Source organism: Syngnathus typhle, linkage group LG21 (assembly GCF_033458585.1).
Source record: "Syngnathus typhle isolate RoL2023-S1 ecotype Sweden linkage group LG21, RoL_Styp_1.0, whole genome shotgun sequence".
Taxonomy (NCBI): Eukaryota; Metazoa; Chordata; class Actinopteri; order Syngnathiformes; family Syngnathidae; genus Syngnathus; species Syngnathus typhle.
Window position 1 is genome coordinate 1,248,696 of NC_083758.1, and position 22,387 is coordinate 1,271,082.

At 46.4% G+C, this 22,387-nt stretch overlaps 2 non-coding genes and 1 pseudogene across 2 annotated transcripts; all 3 read right to left on the minus strand.

Moving 5' to 3' along the window:
- Positions 1-716: 716 nt before the first annotated feature.
- On the minus strand, positions 717-880 carry LOC133145813 (U1 spliceosomal RNA). Its single transcript, XR_009711064.1, has one exon. It is a non-coding gene; the product is annotated as a U1 spliceosomal RNA (small nuclear RNA).
- A 14,006-nt stretch (positions 881-14,886) lies between these two features.
- On the minus strand, positions 14,887-15,059 carry LOC133145890 (U2 spliceosomal RNA; annotated as a pseudogene).
- Positions 15,060-22,195: 7,136 nt separating this feature from the next.
- Positions 22,196-22,387, minus strand: LOC133145752 (U2 spliceosomal RNA). The gene has a single exon (XR_009711002.1). It is a non-coding gene; the product is annotated as a U2 spliceosomal RNA (small nuclear RNA).

Genomic DNA, 22,387 nt, shown 5'->3' on the forward strand with positions numbered 1-22,387 from the left:
TTTTCTTAGAGTTGCCATCTAGTGGTGGTGGCAGCATAAGAAATGAAGTAAAAACATACCCATCATGCATTGCCTCTTTTCACCTGAGAACCATATGAATTTGTATTTATAGAAAATCTCCAACAGTACCGCAGAAAGATATATATTTCTTTTTCTGAGCAAGTTTAGAAAATGACATTCTCTTAAAAATTTGAGAACAAGGATTGTACTAAAAATTTCTGGCACAATTTCTGATTTAAAGAAAGACATTTTGATCATATTTTTTCGTATATCCTTGCTGCCAGCCGCCATGAACTTGAATCAATGACGTCATTGACCCTCTGCTTTATCCTGTGAGAATGAAGCTAACGGACTGTGATGTAAACTACTCTTGATTTGACCAGTAGAGTAGGGGGTGCAAAAATCAGTTGTATGTCTGGGTCCACGTACCTTTTGGCCATTAGTTTTTCTTTATAGTGTAGGTAAATGGAGAACAGGAAATGATCCGTGGGGCTATTCCAGAAAGCAGGTTATATGAAAGTTATATCATATACGTTCGTATCAATAACGGGTCGGGAACGTAGTAATTACGTTTTATTTTGCAATTACTAATTTGTTGAATGAAGTTCGGCAAGTAGGTGCACAGTTGCAGAGCACAGCTTGATGCACCATCGCTCAGTATGTGGCGACCATGAAATTTGACTTCGTGTGAGGGATTTTGTATTGTACAGGAGAATCGGGGGAGAGCGCGAACGCAGTCCCCCACTACCAGAAATTGTGCAGTCGAGATTCCCACATTTGGGGAATTCGCAGGGGTCAGCACAACCGGAGTGCAATGGCTGAGCCTCACCCTGGGTGAACCACCTTCTTGATCATGGTATCTCCCCTGCCAGGTAAGTATGAGTTGTATACGTCGCCGGGGCCGACGTTTTCACCGCGCACACCATCTACAGTCAGAGGCTAATTTGGTACAAAAGTGTGAGCACACGTATTCAGTGGATGAGACAGCATTCGTAGAACTGTTAACATAGTACACCTTTAGTCATTCAAAACCAAAACATTTTAAATTAAGTAAAAAATAGATTCAGAAACATGACCATCATGCCTTGCTTCTTTTTCTACTGCCTCCACGTCTTTGTTCACCTCCTTTTTCCTAGAGTCGCCGTCTAGTGGTGATGCCAGCAACTATAATAAACCGATAAATGAAGTCAAAACATGCCCATCATGCAGTGCCTCTTTTCTCCTGAGAACCCTAAAACGGTATGAATTTGTATTTATTGAAAATCTCCAACATTACCGCAGAAAAATATATATACTTCTTTTTCTGAACGAGTTTTGAAAATGACATTTTCTTAACATTTGGAGAACAAGAATTGTACTAAAAGATCCTGGAACAATGATAGGAAAATCTCAAGCAAAAAAAGACATTTTGACCATATTTTAGAACAGTTACGTAAATTCTTGCTGCCGCCTAAGATGAACCGTCATGAACTGTCATATACTGATATTGTACTGTGGGCCTACGTGATGACGTAGTGAAGGAGTGACGTTCAGGGAAATGAATATGCAGACAGAGCGGCAAGTTGATGGCCCTCTGTTTCATGAATAAAAGTGATTAAAGACATCGGTTCGGGTCCTGATTAAATTCAGAGTGCATTACCTAATAAAGATATAAGGTGAGCACACAACAATGGCGACGAGGATGACGTCCACCTTCTAAGGAAGAGGAGATAATGACGACGATTTTCGTGAGCAAGTTTAAGTTTGAGCTAACATGGCTAAGTCGGAGCTACAACCGTTTGCTTGCTGCACTGATCCAGCTACTCTCGGGCCAAGATGGACACGATGGCTAACATCTTTCGAGTTGTATGCTGACGGTAAAGGACTGATAATGAACGAGGATACGACCAATGCTACTAAACAAAGAAGACGCGCTCTACTTTTGCATTTGGCGGGACAGGACGTGCAGGATGTTTTCTTCACTTTACCAAACACGGGTGAGGTGACCGACTGCGCGGCAGCAGTAAGGACACTTGACTCCTACTTTGTTCCCCAAGTGAATGCAGCGTACGCGCGCCAATCCTTCCACAAGTTGTTCCAAAATCAGGGAGAAACGGTGCAACAGTTTGGTACACGTTTACGTCAGGCTGCGAAGGACTGTGACTTTCAAGGAGACAAGGACAATCAAATTAGAGACGCTATCCTGAGCAGATGCTGTTCTGGATACGTGAAGAGAAAGCTTCTCGAGGATGGACCTGGTTTGACTTTGGCTCGCACGTTGGAGTTGGCATCGCAATGTGAGCGAGTGGAAGAGCAACTAGCAGCAATGAATGGGAGCAGTATAAAGAAAGAGGGGGAAACGATCAGTCGTATCACAACGAAAAAAGGAAAGTTCACAAGGCCAAAAGGTAAATTGAAGAATTGTGATGACAATAAAGCAGAGAAGCAGTGCTACAGGTGTGGCTACACTGACCACATGGGTAAGGATCCCAAATGCCCAGCACGTGGACAAACATGTCATAAATGCAACGGTAAGGACCATTTCTCAAAAATGTGTCGTACCAAAGGACAAAAGAAGCAAAGCGTTAATGCTGTAGAGACTGTGCACAATGACTATGCATTTATGGTGAAAGACTGTGAAATGCCTGAAAGACTAATATTTTGTGTAGGGGGAGTTGAGTTAAAAATGTTAGTAGATTCTGGGGCAACGAGTAATGTCATGGGAGAAAATGTTTGGGAGAAGCTAAAAGCTGAAAACATAAAATGTGAATCATATGTGCCCAAAGAGCAGAGAAATATGTATGCATATTCCTCAACCCAGACACTATCTGTCAAAGGTGCTTTCAAATGTGTAATCGAGATAGGTGACAGGACTGAAGAAGCTGAATTCATTGTGATTAGAGGTAATGGTGAACCACTCCTTGGTAAAATGACAGCTATTAAGCTTGGAGTACTAAAAATAGGGGAAAACGTTGCAGCAATCACAGATGTTAAAAGTATTCTGCAACAACAGTATTCAAATGTGTTCAAAGGAGTAGGTAAATTAAACACCAAACAAATCTCACTGTACATAGACCCAAATGTGAAACCAGTCGCTCAACCACTGAGACGGATACCCTATCATTTGAGGGATGCAGTCGAGAAGAAAATCAAGGAACTGATGGACATGGACATTGTGGAGAAGGTTGAAGGTCCTACTCCCTGGGTAAATCCGGTAGTGATTCTCCCAAAGAAACATGACAAAGACCTTAGGATGTGTTTAGACATGAGAAAAGCTAATGAGGCTATTGTGAGGGAGAGATACCCCCATCCCTACAGTGGATGAAATACTGCAAGGTCTGAATGGTTCTGCAATATTCAGTAAGCTTGATCTCAAATGGGGCTACCATCAGTTAGAGCTAACCCCAGAGTCCAGAGAAATAACAACGTTTGCTGTGCATAATGGTGTTTACAGGTACAAAAGACTGATATTTGGAGTCTCGTCCGCTAGTGAGCAATACCAGCACGAGATAGCCAATGCACTAGCAGGCATCGAGGGTGTGGAGAACATCTCAGATGACGTGATCATCCACGCTCCAGACCAGGTGACACATGACAAGCGCCTGCACGCAGTCATGAAAAGACTTTCAGAATGCGGATTAACACTGAATGTGGAAAAATGCCAATTTAACATGGACAGACTTGTTTTCATGGGCATATTGTTGACCCAGAAAGGCATTGGACCAACTGAGGAGAGAGTGAGAGCTGTTAAGGATGCCAGAGAACCAAAAACGGCAGCTGAAGTGAGAAGTTTCCTAGGACTGGTAGGATTCAGCAGTAGATTTATACCCCAGTTTGCAACGCTCTCTGAACCACTGAGGAGATTGACCAGGAAAGAGACTACATTTGTGTTTGGACCAGAACAAAAACGAGCATTTCAGACTTTAAAGACTGAACTAGCCGGGGCGGGTACTTTAGCTTATTTTGACAAAGAGGCTCCTACCAGAATAATCGCAGATGCAAGTCCTGTAGGGTTAGGCGCAGTGCTTGTACAAAAACAAGATTCTGAGGAGGTACCACTGTGCTACGTTAGTCGTAGTCTGACAGATTGTGAACGCAGATACTCACAAACAGAAAGGGAGGCCCTAGCATTAGTTTGGGCATGCGAAAGGCTACATCCATATGTGTACGGACGTAGGTTTGACTTAATCACAGACCACAAGCCATTAGAAGTCGTATACAGTAAAAGATCCAAACCATGTGCTCGTATAGAGCGATGGGTCCTCAGACTTCAACCTTATGACTTTCGGGTGGTGCACATTGCAGGAAAACAAAATATTGCTGATTCTTTATCTAGGTTGTTGTCAGACACAGGGACAAAAGGAATACATGAACATGAATCTGAAGAGTATGTGAGATTCATTGCAGTTAATGCAACACCAAAGGCGCTTACCACACGAGAGGTAGAAGAAGCCTCTGCTGTAGATCCAGAGCTGACGGAGGTGCGAAATGCAATTGAAATTGGACACTTCGAAAAATGTAAACAATATGCACCCATTGTAAATGAACTCTGTGTGATTGGATACATTGTGTTACGTGGAAGCCGCATAGTTTTACCAGAAAAACTCAGAGCAAAAGCACTTGCATTAGCTCATGAAGGACACTTAGGAATTGTAGGGACAAAACAACATCTCAGAACAAAAGTGTGGTGGCCTGGCATGGATAAGGCAGCGGAAAAATACTGTAAAGCTTGTCATGGATGTCAAATAGTGGCCAGACCAGATCCACCTGAGCCTTTGAGGAACACAATCTTACCAGATCGACCATGGCAAGACGTGGCTGTAGATCTGTTAGGACCACTACCAAACAATCAGTCTATATTTGTTTTAGTAGATTATTACAGTCGCTACTATGAGTATGAAATAATGACGTCTACAACCACGGACAGAGTTATTGACTGAATTGAGGACATTTTCAGTAGGCATGGACTACCAGTGACGATCAAATCGGACAATGGACCACAGTTCAAATCTGACTTCTTCAGGGAATACTGTGAAACAAATGGAATCAAACATGTGAGAACACCACCAAAATGGGCACAAGCCAATGGAGAAGTGGAACGTCAAAATGCATCACTGATGAAGAGAATCAGGATTGCACAGGCAGAAGGGCTGGACTGGAAACGTGAACTGAGGAAATATGTAACTATTTACAGGAGCATTGAACACCCCACGACAGGGAAAAGTCCAGCTGAACTTCTTTTCAACAGGAAAATGAGAGGAAAGTTGCCTGACCTCTCTGAGTCCAAAACAACGGCTCTAGATGTTCGTGACAGGGATGCTGAACAAAAAGGGAAAGCAAAGCTTTATCCTGATGAACGACGAGGAGCCCAGTACTCAAATGTGGACATTGGAGACACAGTACTGGTACAACAGGACAAACAGGACAAATTCACAACACCATTCAATCCAACCCCACATAGAGTCGTGAGTAAAACTGGAAGTCAAGTGGTAATTGAATCCCCAACTGGAGCTCGCTACCACCGGAATACCACTCACGTGAAGAAATACCAATCATATGAGAATACTGAAGGACATGACACACCGAAGACTTTTACTGAAGGGGAGGAAAATGTACTGAGCAGAAATGTGGACAGTTGCAACCAGACACCACAAGAGGAAGCTCAGGAACCTGAAATGAGGCCCCAGAGAGTCAAAAAGATACCAGCAAAGTTCAAAGACTTTGTGACAAAGTAAAAGTAAAGGGTTGTGTCTGAATATATTGTTCACTGTTTAAGAGAAAAAAATGTTTATGGGTTACATCAGAAAAGTTAGACAATACAATGTTCGGTTAGCAAAAGATGATGATGTAAATTACATGGTCAATATTAGTATGTGATGGTACAGTTTATTTCTAAGGAAAGGGGGGATGTCATGTACTGATATTGTACTGTGGGCCTACGTGATGACGTAGTGAAGGAGTGACGTTCAGGGAAATGAATATGCAGACAGAGCGGCAAGTTGATGGCCCTCTGTTTCATGAATAAAAGTGATTAAAGACATCGGTTCGGGTCCTGATTAAATTCAGAGTGCATTACCTAATAAAGATATAAGGTGAGTGTCAGGGTTTTCCAAAACTATCTTGATCATATGATTATGTTGGAATGTATGTAACCAGTAATGAATAACCTTGGTAGATTAGTTTTATGCTTATGTTGGTGTGTAACCAGTAATAAATAACCTAGCTTGTTCCATCCTACACAATGTCGTAAAACATCCCCTGCCCTGCTAATCTAGAGGTCAAGGGCCTTTTTTACTTGTCTATTCAGTCTATGGTCACCCCCACCCTTTTTCTCTTAATAAAGATGGTCTTGTGGGAAGCGAGAGTCAGACGTCATTCGATCATTGCTGTACGCACAGTGACGAATGGACTCTCCGCCTGCAGGTGCCCAAAACGACTAACTTGTCTCCGAGTGGTTCTTGCAAAATAAGTTAGAGTGAGCACCACTCTAACATTTTGGTGCCGAAACCCGGGACCCTCATACCCACCATCTGACTGACGGAGGAAGACGTGCTTCATTGTCGACAAGCCAGCGTCCATTAGGAGGACCTGGAAAAGAAAGTCCTGGGAAGAGAACTTCTTCGCTGGGCCAGCATCTTAGGTCTGCCTTCGTCTGACAGATGTGGATTGGCGGGACCCGGCTGAACAGCGAACCAAGGAGACAAGTAAGTTAAAACCCTAAAGTTGTGTGATTGTGTTGTTGTGAAACGCGTAAAAGTGCACAGGAATAAAAATAGGCAAGACAGAGGATAAGAAGTCTTGAGGAAGGAGGGGGTGTTGTAGAGTCCCCCTCCGGATGAAGTGGCTCTTCTGGAGCAGTGGTTTTCAAAATATTTTTGTCAAATCTCACGTACCTCCGTGTACCCTGATTTGACAACCACTGTTCTAAGGGGACAACTTCGCGTTGGCAGGGCTGGGTAACTGGACGGTTGTCTTTAGTTCCCAGGGAAGGAAGGGGTGTTGTAGAGTCCCCTCTCCGGATGAAGCAGCTCTTTTTATTTTTTAAAAAGAGGACTTCGCGTTGGCAGGGCTGGGTAACTGGACGGTTGTCTTTAGTTCCCAGGGAAGGAAGGGGTGTTGTAGAGTCCCCTATCCGGATGAAGCAGCTCTTTTATTTTTAAAAGAGGACTTCGCGTTGGCAGGGATAAGAAATTTGTGTGGTTGAGAAAGTGTGATTGGTAGGATAAATTGACTAAATAGCAGTTCTAGCATTGATCCACGAAAATAATACAGGCTAGTAATTGTTCAAAGGTCAATTTAAACTTGCATTGAGGATCCTCAAAGAAAAATAATAAAAATAATAATAACTGTGTGGAGTTTGCATGTTCTCCCCGGGCCCGCGTGGGTTTTCTCCGGGCACTCCGGTTTCCTCCCACATCCCAAAAACATGCTTGGTAGGCCGATTGAACACTCCAAATTGTCCCTAGGTGTGAGTGCGAGTGCAAATGGTTGTTTGTCTCTGTGTGCCCTGCGATTGGCTGGCAACTGGTTCAGGGTGTCCCCCGCCTACTGCCCGATGACGGCTGGGATAGGCTCCAGCACGCCCGCGACCCCAGTGGGGACTAAGCGGTACAGAAAATGGATGGATGGATAATAATAATAATAATAATTGTATAAACCTAAAATACCAAATTAAGATGGCAAATAAAAACAGTAGATCCCTAGCTCTTGATGGAGATGAGAAGTACATGGCGAGTAAATTTGTTAACTGTATGCAATACATGCCGAAGTGGAAGAAAAAGTATGGAGTAGAAGGGAAGTTGAAAGTTGAAGTGTGGAAGATAGTGGTTGATGTCTTGGAAGAGAGTGTGAATAGGAAGTCAGAGGGACTGAAAAAGAAAAGAAAAGAGAAAGAATTGATTTGTGCTAAAATATGGTTGAATGCTTCACAAGAGAGAAGAGAATAAATCCAAAAGACAGAAAGTTGAAAAGTGCTGCGACTATGTTTGTCAGGCCGGAAGACAATGAGGCCACAGTGCGCAGGCGCACTGTCCCGGCCACGGCTCCAGCCGCAGCTCAAGCAGAAGAGCAAGAAAGCCATTCCGCTCGTGTGCAAAACTTGTATACAACAACTATGCAGTGGGACAGGCATGCTGAAAAAGTTATCCAAAAAGGCAAATGTTCTGATGTATTTCATCTAGATGATGATAATGATCTAAATGAAGATACAACGATCTTCTTCCAAAGTTCCCAAAGGGGAGAGAAAGAGAGAGAGACCAACAAGGCCGAAGGTCACCATATAATTCAAAACTCCTATCAGATTCTGACAACTGTTGGAACTGTGGGAAACGTGGACACTGGTCAATAGAGTGTTTTAGAAGAAAAAAAACGGTGCCAGTCAAGGGGCAGAGGAAGAGGCAGAGGAAAAATCACATTTACAGCATGACAAGCTTCCTCTCCTTTGACCCCTCATGCTAATACAGAGAAAGAAGGAATAGATGCCCATATGACAGCAAAACATGTCATTGTCTGATTATTGGAACATTTTTTGGATTATTAGAGCTCCTGTCCATGCAAGAAGTATGACAATGCTGTTTGTATGCCCAACGACAAATTACCAGGGATCAAATTGTGTGTGTGCACGGAAGTTAGAATTTGCAAATCAAGTGGTAAATGAATGCAACTTGAAGATAAATAAAAAAAATTGGAGTGTACTGTCCTTGTGTGCGTGGGAGGGACTGGCTCATGGTCGACCACGGGAAATGGCCAGCCTGTGGCGAATCATTGGTGCTGGGACCTGCCCTACGCGCGCGAGAGCTGTGCATGTGTGTTAAAATGATGAAAATTGGCTAAACTTTCAGTGTGAAGAAATTTGTTAGACTGTGGTCTATCCAATTTGCACCGCAGAACAGAAACGATTTGGAAAGATAAAAATGAGAGAAGGAGAGAAAAATGTGTTTGCGAGCAGGAGTTGATCCACACTGGTGCATGTTGAGTGTTGAGCCCTCATGAGAAATTTGAAGGAGAAGCGACAGAGCATGCTTTCAGGAATTGGAAGAGGCAAAATTGTGGATTTGAGACATTGCAATGCTACGTTTAATGGGAATAATTGATTGATGGTGTTATAAAATTATATGCGAGCTAAATCTGAGAAATTGAGTTTGTTAAATCTAAAAGCAAAGAAAATTTCGGATTGATTTGCCAGTGGTTTTTATGAGTTGAGTTTTTTTTGGTGGATTGTTCTATCGGGAACCTTGAGTTGGGGGTGGTATATGAGTGTTGTGTGGTGAGCTTGGATGAGTTGAGACCAATGTGATGGAGAGACTCCTTTTTGGAGACTGTGTGTGAGATGCAAATGAGCATTGATGAATGATTGCCTTGAATGATGGGAAAATACAGGTTGAATGGTTGGAGCTGTTGGCGACTGCTATGGAGAATTGGTAGAGTGACTTTGCTGAAAGAGTGGTTTTGAGTAAGTTGAATGCTGGAATGAAAAACATAGCTTTTGGATTGATGATTGACTGGAGAAAAACTGGAGAACCAGTAACACATGCAGAAGATGTGTGAACTGGGAAATTGAGAAGCGTTTTGGAAAGAAAGTCAAATTAAATGATGGAATCATATGTAGTAAAGAACACATCCTCCCAAAAAGTTTGTCAAGGTGTGAGGCATGGGCGTTGCCAAGCCTCAGAAGGAGGGAGTGAATAGGACAGATAGTGGAAGATAGTAATAATACAAACCTTTACGACATATGGATTTTCTAATACATTTAGTGTCATACTGTGGTAAAATTCTATTCTGGTATCATGCAATGTATATCTCACTAGTAAGCCTAAGTGTGACCGGATCATGTTTCGGGTCAGGTTCGTGCGGGATTGTTTGGGCCTTGGTCCATGATCTCATTGGCACGAGACATCTGGTTTCCATTAACAACTGACAAGATATGCACCCGAGTGAGGAAAGGGAGGCTAACTCATAAATAATGAGGAGATATTGGGAGTAATCTGTTGGTCCTTTCTTTAAGACCCTTCCTGGTGCAGATAGGTTAGCAACAAGAGAGATTTAGAGGTTCAACAGAAAGACAGTTAAAAGAAAACAACATTATTAATTTGGACAGTTGCAGGCTAACAGGAGCATGAGAAAGAAGAGCTAAGAAGCGGGATCCAATTTGATCAGGGAGATTGGAAATTCACAACACCATATTCTAAGTCACATTTTTGAGCAAGCATGACACAGGTAATAACGTTTGAGAGGTCAAGACATAGATCAGGGCTAGATGTGGAACGCAGACCTCGTTGAGTTAATTTTAAATAATGATACTGAAGACAATGTACTGTCTCATTAAATAGGAACTATAGACAGAACGTAGCTCGAAAATAGGATGAGTTGCAGGACTTACAATATAAAGACGAGATCGCTGTTACTAGGAGAATTTGAAGTTTGGTAAACAAACGTTACTAGCGAATTGATGGCAGCAGCTACATTTGGTTACAAGTTTGATGTCCCAGTCTGTCACTCTCAGTGCCAGGATCCCTGAAAATTCAATCCCGAGACTCTGCCTGCAGCCATGGACGTCTACAAAACGGTGCCTGGCTTTGAGGCACCTTTGACCTTTGGCAAGGACAAAGAAAGACTATTGTTGTACTTGTAGGGGGACAAGTACACTCGGGAAGAAAAGACGACATCCTCGGGGACGAGAAAAGACAGTGAGAAGTGGAGGAACTCACAATGTTGAAGAAAAAATGGACATTTGAACAATGGACTCATTCGAGAGTGATGGATGGGTTGACTCAACAACAAAAGAACACCATCTTGAGAGGGTGAGGTGCGGCAAAAGATATGGACTTGAAATGTCCAACGACCAAATCGCACTCCGTGCTGTGGCGGTGCTGAAACTTCGTGGGGCTTGGGGTAAAGTGGAAAGGAGCTTCATTGTGCACTGGGTTTGACAGAACTGAGGAGATTTGATAAAAAATTGAATAATGCGTAGAGCTACAGAGAAACTCATCATAATCGGAGACTGAACAGATTTGGATAGGACAAATAGGGTAAAACGGTAGGAAACAAGAGCGAGATCTGATGTTTTGGCTCATCAGGCATAAGTCAAAGTCAAAGTCAAAGTCAGCTTTATTGTCAATCTCTCCACATGTCACAACACACAAAGAGACCGAAATTACGTTTTTCTCTATCCCACGGTGACGAGACACATAACACGATAGACATACATGTACGCGACACAATATAAAAACAAGAAGGCAAAAATTCTACCAATCAATAGTAAGAGTGATGAATAAATAATAAATAAACAGATAACACAATAAATAACGGAGCCAGCAAGCATAGCGCAAAAGTAAAAAACATCATAAACAAAAAGGCACAAACAATAAATAAGAGTAATAACAAATAATAAATAATAAGAGCCAGTGTGCATTCAGACAGTCCAGACAGTAAAAGTACAGGACGCTACGCAGAACGGGGGAGCGAGTTCAGGATCCTAACAGCCTGGAGCATGAAGCTGTTTGAGAGTCTGGAGGTGCGGGAGCGCAGGCTTCTGTACCTCTTCCCAGAGGGCAGAAGCTCGAACAAAGAGTGAGCGGGGTGACTCGCATCACTCACAATCGTGGTCGCCTTGCGGGTGAGATGGGAGGTGTAAATGTCCTTCAAGGAGGGGAGCGAAGCACCAGCAATCTTACCAGCAGTGTTCACTATGCGCTGCAGGGCCTTCAAGTTGTAGTCAGTGCAGCCGCCACCCCCAAAACAGCAATAATTGAGCAATTGAGTTAGATACATTTTAGAATAGGACATTTGGACTGAAGTGAATTCAGTCAAGAGGAAGCTAGGTTGCTCAATGTACCTACTCAATAAAATAGTGAATTCGTTGCACCACGGTGGAGTTTGGGTGGTCAGAATGTTGGATACGTTAAATTTTTGACTTTCACACAATCATGCATAGGAGTCGCACAAGGCGACAGTCAACAAGACAATGACTGCAGTAGGGATCACTTACGACTGCACCGACATGGAAAAGTAGAAGCAAGGGAGTTGAGTAAGGGATTATATGCGGAACAGTCCGCTATACAGTTACCAATAGGAGGTTCTATCAAAAGGAGCTACATGTGAGATGTATGGAATCCCTTTGTCTGTGTTCTGTGTTCTGTGTTCGTGCGTAATCTCTGTAAAGTTGTGTCAGGCTGTTGTCGTTTGTCTGAGCCTTGGGTGCGCGCTCGGTGTGTGTGCGTTTATGTGCACACCCTGTGTGTGTGCGAAAGTGTTAGGAAGAAGACGGCATGGATAAGGGAATCTCCTTTAAGACAGGAGGCAATAAATGGGAAAGCCCCTGTCATAAACGGTCTTTGGTTAGGAGGAATCATTAGGAAGTGCTCAAACTCTTCTTTCAAACACTCCTATCTGCCTCGTTAAAAAGGGCATTACAATTGACTACAGGAGTTGCAAAAAGCAGATGAAGAACATAGGTAGCATGATCAGGGCCCTCAGGCTGGAGGATGTGTCAAATGCAAATTTACTGCCGCCTGATCTTTCCTCCTCACAGGTCGACAACCCCATCAATCCAGGAGACTGGGTCTACATCAAGGTCATCAAAAGAAAGAACTGGGCCAGCCATGGTGGGAGGGACCATTCCAAGTCTTGCTGACTACCCCCCTCCGCAGTGAAGATTGCTGAACGACCCGGCTGGATTCACCTTAGCCAATGCAAGCTACAAGGAGTGCTGGACCCCTCATTTTGGGACGGTGGCGAAGTCTGCAAACAACGATCCCAACTCCGCTAGGCGGGGGGATGTCTCGGTGTTCCTGTCATCTTAGTAGCAACGGGGCTCCACATGCCGGGTGGATCCTCTGCTGCGTTGTGGTTGGAGCATGCTATGGTCTATGGACACATCTGAACAGACCAAGTGATAATGTTGACCGTGGGAAACGATGGTCACACGATGAGAACTTTGAGGACTGGTCATGAGACCCCAGAAACCCATACGAAACCAACGCTTGGTACTGGTATGTGAAGGTCGCTGTGAGAGCGCACACACAGGAGGGATGTTATCTGTGTTTCCAAAAACTCCCCTTGCTCCACACAAGTTCACTTGGAGGCCAGAGCAATGAATGTCACTGAAGCGAAATGTATGGCATCCATGGGAGGAGATTGATATCAACACCGTACTGTCAGTCAGTGACGCTACCCCTACCGCCCTGGACTCGCAGGAATGAATCTGGGATCAAACTATTTTGGATTAATCCCAATGTGACTGTTGGAGGACGACAGATGCCACAAGTGGCCTAAACCAGGACGCTACCTGGAATGGACTACACGTGTTTCATCCAAGAAAACAAGACCCACGGATGCATTCACGACAACTGTTCTCCAGGAGGGAACTGGATGGGAGCTTTGGACATCACCGCTGTGTGCCAGGATGGGAGAGCCATTTCAAGGTGTATGGGCTCTCCTGCCAACATGGCTGTACCATTGGACGGGTCCTACTTCATTCGGAACGGATCATGGCTTTATTTATATTTTCTTATTGATAGCATTATGGTCGCCTAAGGCAGAGGGACCGTGTGAGACTTTTCCTGCGTATTAACATCGGCCAGCAGGTTTTTAGATCACACAATAAGTTTAATCTGGAGTATTGAGGAAAGTCCTCATCTTCACTGGGAGTTGTTGCTATCATTGTTTGTTGTTTTTGTCATGTTTCACCCTACACGCTCCCCAGCCCATTCGCTGTCATCTCAGTTTTTTTATTGTTTTTTTTATTATTGTCTTTACTATTCTTCTTTATATTTTCTTACTTATGTTTTATTGATCTGGTTCACATAATCGTATGATAAAACAGGAGGGAGATGTCAGGGTTTTCCAAAACTATCTTGATCATATGATTATGTTGGAATGTATGTAACCAGTAATGAATAACCTTGGTAGATTAGTTTTATGCTTATGTTGGTGTGTAACCAGTAATAAATAACCTAGCTTGTTCCATCCTACACAATGTCGTAAAACATCCCCTGCCCTGCTAATCTAGAGGTCAAGGGCCTTTTTTACTTGTCTATTCAGTCTATGGTCACCCCCACCCTTTTTCTCTTAATAAAGATGGTCTTGTGGGAAGCGAGAGTCAGACGTCATTCGATCATTGCTGTACGCACAGTGACGAATGGACTCTCCGCCTGCAGGTGCCCAAAACGACTAACTTGTCTCCGAGTGGTTCTTGCAAAATAAGTTAGAGTGAGCACCACTCTAACAGTGAGCACACAACATGAACTTGAATCAAATCCGATCAAGACGTCGTTGACTTTCTGCTTCATCCTGTGAGAATGAAGCTAACGGATTGTGATGTAAACTACTTTTTATTTGCCCAGTAGAGGGGGGCGCACCGCTCCTGGAGGTACTGCAATACCAGGTCGATGCATAGAGTGGACGGAGCAAGCCCCTATACCAGTGGTTCCCAAAGTGGGCGGTACCGCCCCCCTGGGGGCGGTGGAAAGATCTGGGGGGGCGGTGAGGAAGAAAGGGGCGGTAGGGGGGCGGCAGTCCGAAGTCAGAAGTTTGAACGTTTGTTTGACGATTTGTACACAACACGTGCAATTACTGACCGCGGGGATATACGACTTCTTCTTAGTGAGTTCCAGCCTGATGTTGAGAATCTTATGTCCCTGCACCAAGCACATCCATCCCATTAATATTAAGTGTGAGACAATGAAGGTTAATGGTGGAATGTTTATTTACCATTCTATGTTGCTGAAACAGTTAAAACTGCTAAAAAATAAATTGGTTTACTAAACTGGGTTTTATTTGTGAAATACACATTTGTGTTTAACCTTTCTCTTTTCAAATTGCAGCATACCAAATATCAAGAAAGAGGTGTTTGTTTCCATATGTGTCTGTGTGTGTGTGTGTGTGTGGGGGGGGGGCGCTAGGAATTCAATGGGGAGCCAAGGGGGCGCCAGCCTGCAAAAGTTTGGGAACCATTGCCCTATACCATCTCCCTGTTGCGAAAATCCAATATATACATGGTCCCCGGATAGGGAACGTATCAGATATTAATCTGATAAGAACAGATACTACACCTGGTCTTAGCCAAAAGGCCGAGAAGCGATGTACTGAAACTGGTCTGAGGAAACCACTTAAATAAAGAGACTGTGGTGTGCAAGGACTGGAGTCGGAGGCGGAGTGATAAATGACGGTGCCAACGGCAGTTGTTTTAATGACATTTATAATTAGCTTCTCTCAACCACGGGCCGACTCTTTTCCCTTCGAGATCCTAACACACACTCCTCAAACAGGAAACTCCCACACGTGTAAAACATCCCACCGGAACTCGGCAACGTGAACTTAGGTTCCGGGTGAATTATGTCAACCCACTACACAAGCCCCCCCAGAATTCACCCATAGTCAAAATCCCCGCGCCGGAAAGGAACGACAGCCCGACCACAGCGGGTGTAGGTGGCAGGGGCTGGCAGGGGGTCAAGGGTAGGGGGCGCCGCCGGAAAGACCGCTGGGCTGGACGGTCGCGTTGTCGGTCGGGCAGGCGGGAGCTCGGTCAGGTCGGAGGGGCGAGGCGCTGGGGGGCGTCCGCGGCGTGGGGCCTGCGCCAATTCCAACGTCCGGGAAACATCCACGTGGGCAGGCTTAATCCTATCAACCGAGATAGTCTCAGGCCTACCGCCGATGTCCACGACCATGCTCTTACTCCCGTGCTGCAAGACCTTAAAAGGCCTGTCGTAAGGCGGACGCAACGGCCCGCGGTGGGCGTCGTGGCGGATGAACACAAAACCCGCCGAGCGTAGGTTGGTGGGCACCCGGGAAACAGGGGTGCAGTGCCGTGACGTGGGGACAGGTGCGAACGTCCCGGCAACTTCCAGCAGGGAGGACCGCTGCCCTGCCGCCGACCAAGGCGTTGTGGCGTCTGGAATGAAGTCCCCTGGAACTCGTAGTACCTGGCCGTAGACGAGCTCAGCGGACGAGGACTGCAAGTCCTCCTTGGGGGCCGTCCTGAGGCCCAGCATGACCCAGGGAAGTCTGTCCACCCAGTTGCCATCCACCAGACTGGCGCGTAGAGCAGCCTTCATGGAGCGGTGGAACCGCTCGCACAGCCCGTTAGCCTGGGGGTGATAAGCGGTGGTGCGGTGCAGCTTGACACCCAGGCCTCCAGCAACCACATTCCAGATCTCGGAAGTAAACTGTGCACCCCGGTCCGAGGAGAGGTCTGAAGGTGTTCCAAAGCGCGCGACCCATGTGCCAATAAACGCCCGGGCCACGTCAGCAGCCGAGGTTGAGGAGAGGGGGACGGCCTCAGGCCAACGGGTCGTCCTGTCCACCATGGTGAGGAGGTAGGTGAAACCATGGGAAGGGGGGAGCGGGCCCACAAGTTCGATGTTGACGTGGTCGAACCTCCTCTCGGGGACAGTGAACGGCTCCAACGGGGCCTTGGTATGGCGGTGCACCTTCGCACGCTGACAAGCCACACACGAGTCGACCCAGGTCCGCACGTCCCTCTTCAGCCCTTTCCAGACGAACTTCTGAGCCACCAGCCTCACGGACGCTTTTCTGCCAGGATGGGACAGGCCGTGTATCGCCTCAAAGACAGCCCGCTGCCAGCCGGCAGGGACAAGTGGTCTAGGCTGGCCGGTGGAGAGGTCGCACCACAGCCTGACTCCTGAGTCGCCAACCGCGACCACCTCCAGACGCAGCCCAGTGTCAGAGTCTTTGAGCGACTGGATCCCAGGATCTGAGGCTTGGTCAGCACTCATACTTGAGTAGTCGAGCCCCAGCTGAACCGTGTGGACGACCGCTCTAGAGAGGCAATCGGCGACCACGTTGGACTTGCCGGCGATGTGTCGGATATCTGTGGTGTACTCAGAGATAAATGACAGCTGACGCTGCTGGCGGGCGGACCACGGCTCAGCCACCTTGGACATAGAGAACGTGAGGGGCTTGTGGTCGACGAAAACCGTAAACTCACGGCCTTCCAGGATGGAGCGGAAATGGCGGATCGCCAACCAGACGCCGAGTAGCTCCCTGTCGAATGTGCTGTATTTGCGCTCCCTAGGGACCAGCTGGCGGCTGAAAAAGGCGAGCGGTTGCCAGGCGCCACCAACCCACTGCTCAAATACAGCACCAACTGCGTAGTCAGATGCGTCGGTTGTGAGGGCGACCGGGGCTCCAGGCGACGGGTGGACCAACAAGGTGGCCTGGCACAGCGCAGCCTTAGTATCCTCGAAAGCTTTGATCCTCTCGGGGGTCCAGTCGATGTCCTGGTTGGGGGTCTTACCCTTAAGGGCCCCATACAGTGGGTGCATGATGTGGGCCGCCCGGCGTATGAATCGGTGGTAGAACGTAACCATCCCAAGGAACTCCCGTAGCCCCCGGGCCGAACGTGGGCGGGGAAAAGCGGAGACTGCTTCCACCTTTGTCGGCAAGGGGGTGGCCCCATTACTGCCGATGAGATGCCCAAGAAACTGGATCGACGGCACCCCGAAGACGCACTTCGCCGGGTTAATGATCAGGCCATGCTGGTCGAGCCTTGTGAAAAGGGCCCGCAGGTGTGCCGCATGCTCCTCCTCCGAGGAGCTGGCGACGAGGACATCGTCCAAGTAGACGAAGATGAAAGGCATGTCCCTAAGCGCAGAGTCCATCAACCGCTGGAAGGACTGGGCCGCGTTTTTCAGGCCGAAGGGCATCCTAAGAAACTCGAAAAGCCCGAAAGGAGTCACCACCGCCGTTTTAGGGATGTCAGCAAGGTGCACCGGGACTTGGTGATAACCCCGCACCAGGTCCACTTTGGAGAACAGGTGCTTCCCTGCTAGATGTATCGAAAAGTCCTGAACATGGGGGACCGGGTAGCGGTCGGGCGTGGTGGCATCATTGAGGCGGCGGTAGTCGCCACACGGGCGCCAACCACCGTCCGGCTTAGGCACCATGTGGAGTGGGGAGGCCCACGGGCTGTCAGAGCGGCGAACAATGCCAAGGCGTTCCATGCTGGCGAACTCGGCCCGAGCAATTGTCAGTCTCTCCGGGTTGAGCCGTCGGGCCCTAGCGTAGATGGGGGGGCCTTTGGTCTCGATGTGGTGCTCGACCCCATGTTTAGCTGTGGTGGCGGCAAAAGTGGGCCGTGTAAGGCTGGGGAACTCTCCGAGGAGTTTCTGGTACATGTCGCCCTCGGAGAGCGAACTGGAGAGACCCACATAATTCCCCTCATCGCGGACACATGCGAAGGAGGAGAAGGTTAACGCGTCCACCAGGCGGCCGTTCTTAACATCCACGAGCAGTCCGTGGGCGCACAAAAAATCTGCGCCAAGCAGGGGGAAGGAGATGTCGGCAGTGACAAAGTCCCATGTGAAACGCTGACCCCCGAAACATATGTCCACAGTCCTTGTGCCATACGTCCTGATGGGAGTGTCGTTGGCGGATGTTAAGGGCGGGCCGTGCAACCCTCCAGCAGCGTCGTCCACTGTAGCCGTCAGGACGCTTCTCTGGGCGCCGGTGTCACAGAGGAATCTGCGACCAGAGAGGGAGTCCTCAACGAACAGCAGCCGGTTCTTTTTGCCTGCGGTCACGGCCACTACTGAGCGCAGGCTTTGGCGTTTCCCGTCGTGTCGAAGTTGCAAGGGGAGCGGCACCTTTTAGCCTTGGCGCCAAAACGTGCATGGAAGTAGCACAAACCTGTGCTGGTGCGGCTGTCAGTTGCAGCGCGTCCTCTGCCAGGGGAAACGCCAGCGCTCGGGGACGTGTAGCTGCGTGTTGGGGCCAGCACACCAGGGGCGAAACGCTGGGTGGCCAAGTAGAAACGGTCCGCTTCCTCCGAAAGAGCACGCGGCTCCGTAATGGTCGTATTTGCGAGGGCCGTTTGGACGTGCGGCGGCATATGTCGCAGAAACAGTTCAATGAAAAGAAAATTCGGCTCTTCCCCACCCAGCAGGTTTAACATCATCTCCATGTGTTCAGAGGGTTTGCTGTCCCCCATGCCTTGAATAGCAAGCAGGCGCCGGGCTCGTTCGGATCGCGACAGTTCAAAAATCCTGAGGAGATAAGCCTTGAGCCCTGCATATTTATCCTGGGCCGGAGGGGAAGTGATGAAACTTACGGCTCTGGCTGCGGTGGAGCTTCCGAGTGCCGAGACAACGTGGTAGTAGCATGTGGCGTCATCCGTAATTCCCCGGAGGGCGAACTGAGCCTCCGCCTGTGCGAACCACGTTGCTGCAGAAGTCTCCCAAAACTCAGGCAGCCTAAGGACGGCGGAATGCGCCATGCCGTCTCGCTCGGTATTCTGTTCAGTCCCGGAATCCTCAGCGGGACTGATGTCAGGGTCACCAGTGTGGTGTGCAAGGACTGGAGTCGGAGGCGGAGTGATAAATGACGGTGCCAACGGCAGTTGTTTTAATGACATTTATAATTAGCTTCTCTCAACCACGGGCCGACTCTTTTCCCTTCGAGATCCTAACACACACTCCTCAAACAGGAAACTCCCACACGTGTAAAACATCCCACCGGAACTCGGCAACGTGAACTTAGGTTCCGGGTGAATTATGTCAACCCACTACAAGACTACCAATTCAAGTTACGGTTTAAATATATCGACTCATACTAATGCTTCTTTTCCTGCGCATCACGTGATTCCCGTTTCTTTTTGTGGTCAGGTGCGGAAGTCAACGCTGCTGCCATCTAGCGGTGTAACGGCATATACGCTTTAACAAATAATAATCACTCGCAGGGCACACAGAGACGAAAAACCGTCCGCACTCGCACCTACGAGCAATTTGGAGCGCTCAATGGGCCTATCATGCATGTTTGGGGGAAATGGAAGGAAACCAGAGTGGAGAACGTGCACAATGCAAACAAACAGGTCAGGGAGTTGGAACCGAACGCAGCAGAGCAAGCATGGACTCACAACGACACGTTTAGAGTGTAAACGTTTCCATAGAATTGCCAAACACCAAATACTTGTTCGAACTATACATCTTAGTTGAGTGTTAAGGCCTCCTAAATTTAGCAAATATATGAAGATCTATTTTTATTAAAAGGAAATGGTTGCTAGTGTGACACCGCCTGTTACGATACGATATAATATCGATATAAAGAACTACGATACGATATTTGTCGATATCTTAAAGCCTGCTGCGATTCATTCACGATATATCGCGATATAGTGCTCTACGATCGATTTTTTTTTTTTAATAAAAAATATAGAACACTATCCTGATTTATAACAATTCATACGCAAAATCAACAAGGTACTGCAAACTCTTTATTTAGGAAATTACAAGAGTATTGTAGTATACAAATTCCTTACTTTAACACTGAACTTTGATGTTGTGTTTTTTTTTTAAATGTGTGGCGAGATTTGTGCTCCCTGAATATTTGATCACCGCATGGCAGGATTTACAAACTGCACGTGTCTTGGCCGTTGAGCCATCTTTTCTTTGGAATCCAAAGTGCTTCCAAACGAATGACTTGAAGCCTAAAGGGGAGCAAATTTCCTCGTCTTTTTGGACACTAGCCATAGCAGCAGCCCAGGAGCCGCGTACTAGTTGTCCCCTCCCCTTTCACGTGCGTGATCTGCTCACAACACAACAACGCCGGGCGCACTGCTCCCGAAAAGAGGAAGCAAGCAACAATGAACTGGATTTCAAAATAAAGTCGCGTCTAATGTCCGAGGTCAAACACGGCGATATAAATCGATGTTTACCTTTAGAATCGATGCCAATAAATCGCAGAGCATTATATCGATTAATCGATGTGTATCGATGTATCGTTACACCCCTAGTTAGTAGGCGTGCTGGAGCCTATCACATAGGGATGGGCGGATCGATACAAAAGTATCGATATATCGATCCAGGCTGCTCATTTTTGAGTATCGATCTCCCTAGCTAAAATATCGATACTTACAATTATTTAATTATATTTTTCCTCATTTTTTTCTGCTCCAATTTGACGACTTGCACTCATGCTAGCACTACTTTTCCTTCCGCCTGCTGCACCGGCGTGTCCTGCTCTGCTTTGCTCCCGCCCCCTTTTCTCACAAGCCAAGCCCTCCTCCTCCGCCTCCCGTTCCAATCCAAACAAACACAAACAAGCATGGCCACGGCGGCGGCCCAGTCCGAACGCAAGAGAAGTCTGGTTTGGGGATATTATATTTTACTTAATAACAACGAGGCAAAATGTGAAATATGTCACAAAACAATTAAATATTGTGGCAACACCACAAACCTGACAAAACATTTAAGCAAAATTCACCCCACGGTTCATGAAGAGCTGCAGTTGAAACGTGCCGCAGACACTAAGGCAGCGACGGAAAACCCTGCAGCCACACCGAGGCTAAGGTATCAAAGTACCTTAGAAGCAGCGTTTCAGAAAGGCAAGACATATCCAGGTATCAGGTGCTAACCAAAAATTGTAAGCATTTGTGGTTGATGTGCTATTTGAAGCAATAATTACTACGCTTTAGTCAGTCATTTATAAATAAAGTTTTCCCCTTTTCAATTTGTGGTCGAACGCCATACGTTTTATTTGTAACTCCACTTCCTATAAACAACACTAAAGTATTACAATATTAAATGTAAGTATCCAGTGGCTTTACAAATTGATAGTTTTGCTGCTCATGACGATTAAGCCCTGCATCTCTGTTGGTACCATGTCTCTTTTTAGATTATACTAAAAGACAAAACTTTTTCCCAACAACAGAGAGAGAGAGAGAGAGAGAGAGAGAGAGAGAGAGAGAGAGAGAGAGAAAAGTAAAGAATAGCTCCTTTTTATTAAAGTTATACTATTAATATGCATATTCCACTAATGCACTAATGTCTAAAAAGGTTAATAATTCACGTGACGTAATAATTTTTTCTACAAAATTCAATAGATGACTCTCCAAGAGCAAGAATGACACTGCATTTAAATCGTTTTTTGGGCGGGAAATTACACTTCCGGTATCGATATCGGATCGAATATCGGGTATTTTGGGTAGGAAATACTTGGTATCGGATCGACTCCAAAATCATTGGTATCGCCCATCCCCACTGGACATCATAAACTGGTGGCCAGCCAATCGTAGGGCCGATATGTTTTCTATTTTGTTGTAAAGGATAGAATTCTTCTGCTATTCACATTTAGATAAAGGTCATGAACTTGATTGAATCAAACCCTTTCAAGACGTTATTGACTTTCTGCTTTATCCTGTGAGAATGAAGCGAACCGATTCTAATGGCTTCCTGACTTAACTATCCTTTATTTGACCAGCAGAGGGGGGTGCACCGTTCCTGGAAGTACTGCAATACCAGGTCGATGCGTGGAGTGGACGGAGCAAGCCCCTAATTCCATCTCCCAGTTCCAAAAATCAATTTAATATATGGTCCCCGGATAGGGGACGTATCAGATATTAAACTGATAAGAACAGATACTACACTTGATCTTAGCCAAAAGGCCGAGAAGCGAT